Source organism: Anser anser (assembly GCF_964211835.1).
Source record: "Anser anser genome assembly, chromosome: 10".
In the NCBI taxonomy this organism is placed as follows: domain Eukaryota; kingdom Metazoa; phylum Chordata; class Aves; order Anseriformes; family Anatidae; genus Anser; species Anser anser.
In genome coordinates, this window is record NC_139730.1 from 15,999,404 (window position 1) to 16,003,582 (window position 4,179).

The following is a 4,179-nucleotide window of genomic DNA, read 5'->3' on the forward strand; positions in this document are numbered from 1 at the left end:
GATGTATGTCTTTTAGAACTTTAATTTGAAAATTGTGTGAACAATTGATGCATGTTTAGCCTTTGCCAACCGTTTTCTGTATTATTTTTTTTCTCCCCGTAGCTGAAACCTTATCTTCCTCCCTCAAAGCCTTTCCCGTTTGGTTATGCAATTTCTTACGAACAGCAAAACGATTCCCCTGATTTTTATTTATGTATGTCTGCAAATCAGTGACAGTGAAACTCAAGCCCCAGGTGTTTTTTTGTGTCCGTGTAAAACAAGGGGCGAGTACTTGTGACTCCCTCTCCAACGTTCAGAACGAGCGGCGGGAGGCACACAGGGCCGTGCGGTGCCCTGCCGGGGTGCCTCAGGCCGGCCTTTGGCCTGTGAGGAGGCAGCTTCCCGCCTTCTGCCTTCCCGCCCTTTTGCCCGCGCGTGCCGCTCCTGCCGGGCAGCGCCTCGCGCCTGAGGGGCGCTGAGCTCTTCAGAAGGCTCCGGGCAGCCCCTGCGCGCCTCTCGTCCGCCTCAGGGGATTTGGGACCGTCCAAAACCCAGCCGAGAGCCGTTAAGGAAGCCGCAGGCGCACGCCGTGCCCCTGTAGCCGTGCCTGCCGCTCAGGGAGTCCTGTTTTCTGCTGTGTGGTGGCAGGTGTTTAACGCTTTATTCGGGAGTGTTACGTTTCTGCCCTCCTGTGTCGGGGCCGAGGCGAGCAGGCATCGTGGGACAAGGGCCCTGGGTGCTCTGTGAGTGTTCACGTACCCACATAACAGCCTCTCACAGTGGTTCTGGGCACAACTTTAGTATAAATATTAAGTAACTAACGAGAAACTCTTTTTCTCATTTCTCAGCTGTTGTTCCTTTGGCAATAAGAAGCTGCTAGCAGGTTTCAGCTGTTTTCTCTCAGACATTACCTGGTTTGTGGCCCTGTTTCAGAGGCAGATAGAGTTCCATGGGTAAATCTTAAGACTTTTTAATAAAGCCTTCTGAAAAGAGAAGCACATAGTAGCCTGTTTCATGTTGCTATTGAAGGGGTGAGAGATCTTGCTGCAATATCATTGGCTGTACGCCACAAGGAATATTTGGTATAAAATGTAGTTGATAAAATATTGGTAATTTAAATGCATAAATGATAGAATTTTTCAGGAGCAGCTCCAATTTAATGCCTGATGGAGCAGTGTCGTTCACACCTGTTCACAAAATGCCTCTCTGACTAGATTTGTACATCTAAAAACTATTGCTGAGAGAGCAAATCACTCTTTGAATCTAATTAGGTAAGCCATCTCTATAAACTTTGCTTGCTCAAATGTGGCCTTGTAAAAGAAATGAAATGGCGAGTATTTTTCCAGTTAGTGGAATGAACAACTGGAATTTGATGGCTAGCATGCTTTGCCTTGCTGCTACATGGTATTTAAAACTGCAGGCAGTCCTTCTTTGGGATCAAAGTAATGTTAAATAAGCCTGCACAATTTCAAAGGCCAGGACCATTTTTGCTAAACATAGACTAGAAACCATATTAGCCTCCTGTGAATTCTAAAAATTTTTCTGCATGTAATAGATGTTTTGTTGATGTCGTTAATGTGTTATTTTTATTTGTTTATTGGTACTACTGGCTTACTGATGTTTCAGATAGGGACAAATTTGCAAGCTTTCATGTAGATCCTGTCATGTGGTTGCAGGCTTGCTAATATAAAAGATAGGTCCCTGGTCCTAGATATTTTGTAAGGATCAGGTCTCCTGGATTTTGAAAATCAAAACCACCTTGAAGAATGGTACTTGGCAGTGTTGCGATGTTTTACTAGTAATTCCCCACCTGGCAAATCGAACATGATAAAACAAAGGAAAAATAAAAAAGGCATAATTTCAGTTGCTGGTGATATGATTTAGACTGTTACTTTATCTGAGATATATTTGCCTTCAGAAGGAAAATTTTATGCACTTAAAATATGCTTCTCCAGAGTCTTGCTGTCCCAAAAATGTGTGAAGAAAAGGTTCGATCTCATTTTTTTGGAATCGCATCTTGATTTAGTTTATTGTGTTTGCTCTTCGGAGACCCCATTCCAATAACACATGCAACCACAGAAACTTTCCCAGGGATATTTTACAGTTTGTTGGCACCATTTATCTGAATAAACCAAATTCCACAACAAATAACGGTAGTAGGATTTATTTGGATCTATACTAGTCTCTTATCAGATCTGCTTTGTAACATAGGCATTGTAATAGGGCAAACGAAGCATATACCTTTCCATGAATATGGATTTAAACACCTACAAAGAAACTAGTGATGTTTCTAACATGGCTCTAAGCGGTTTCCTTGGTGTGGTTTACAGTCATACACATAAGGGTGACTTTTACTGTTTCTTATACACAACTTCCTGATATTTCAGGTGAATTAGTCACCTGAAAACAGTTTAAACAGTCTAATTCAGATTACGATCAAGACACTAATGGTGGAATAGCTGTCAGGGATTACACCTTGATGCAAAAATCCTTATTACTGCAATTTGTAACTCCATTTGCACAGCATCTAAAGATCTTATAAAAGAGGTGGTTTCTTATTGCAGTGCATTTATGTAGAGTAATGCAAGATGTTTTATAAGGGAGAAAGATTTAAAATGGATTAATTAAAATTAATTGCAGTTCAGTGAAGAACTAAGACAACGTTTACATCCTATTCAATGAAAAAGCTTCTTGCAAGATGAAAGGTTTTTTAAGTGGTTGCTTTTAAAGTACCTTTTTCATTAATACTTAAAAAAGGGGGGAAAAAAGCTAGCATTTTTACTTCAAAAAGCATAGTACTTGCTCTGTAAACACTGCTATGACTGTCTTTTAAAGCTTGTCCCTCAAGTGTAACTTTTCCTTGCAATGAGGGATCATGAGCTCTGCAGAAGCACCAGATAGAGAAGCAGATTTCGTTTTTTATATGTTTCTGTTTATGTTTTATTCCTTCTAGAGAAAGCTAGCTGTACATGACTATCTTTGGAACCAAACCTTGCTGTCTGCAAGGCTCTTTGGGGTATGATGCAATAAGAAACAAATAACTGAATATGAAATTACAACTCGTATGTTATTCGGGTCCCACTGTAGGTGATGCTTTTGGTGTATTGTCAGCAACTGCTCACGAGAGGGAGCTCAGAGAAAGCTTCAAGTATTCCTGCCTTTAAAGCAAAACAAAAATCCTAATACATCTTGATATATTATGAACTCCGCTTTCTCCAAACATTTACATTCCTTGACTCTAAACCGTCATGTCAAAAATTCGGTTTCATCTTCCAGTATTTTTTCTGTATCTAGAAATTGACTATGTTCTCTGAAATAATTACCTAAATTTTATAATTGCTCTCTTTAGGGCACAGGAAACCCAAATGATTTTCGATATTCTAATCATATTATGAATTTTCAGAACTGGAATGTTTTTTGTAAATAACCTTCCAAAGAGTGGATTAATAATGATAGTAACAGTAAAGCAATTTTCTCCACGTTAGCAGGATGTGTTTTGATTTTGAAATAATCTGCTGCTTTCTGATTTAAAACAGGTACTCGTTCTCATTTTCTCCATATAAAATTAAATACATTGCCATATCTCTTGCTATATTCATATTAGCACTTTAGAATTTAGCTGCTATCAGTTGCACAATCTTTGCATTTTCACTGTCTTATCTGATAATAAAATGTGTGCCATTAACATAGCTTTTCTAAAGGAGATATTTCCAATTATTTGAGTACGTTAATGTTCCTTTTCTTCTCACTCAGACTGTTGTTTCCACACTCAGGAAATGTTTTTAAATTTTTAATACAGCAAGAATTATTTCAATTATATGAAGGGGCTTTGTTTAAGTTCAGCCTATGCGTTTTTAGTGTATTAATGAAGAAAATACTCATTGATCTTTTTTACTGTGGCTTATCTAAGGACCTGTTTAGTGATTAATAGAAAATAATATTTTGCTAATTAAGAAGGCCAATTGGAAGGAATATATACAGGTGTGTTAACTGTAGAACACAGTATATTGCTTATGAATTCATGATGTAATAGCTATTAAATAATTTGCCCATTCTTCTACTGCCTTGTGCTAGGAGTCCTTACCAGTTGGTTTTATACCTGTGTATTTTCGGGTAGTGATTTACTTGTAAGGTGAAAATAAGCTTTAAGGCTTGTGGGGGCTATTTCTAAAGTGACACAGAACTTATCTGTTGCACAAA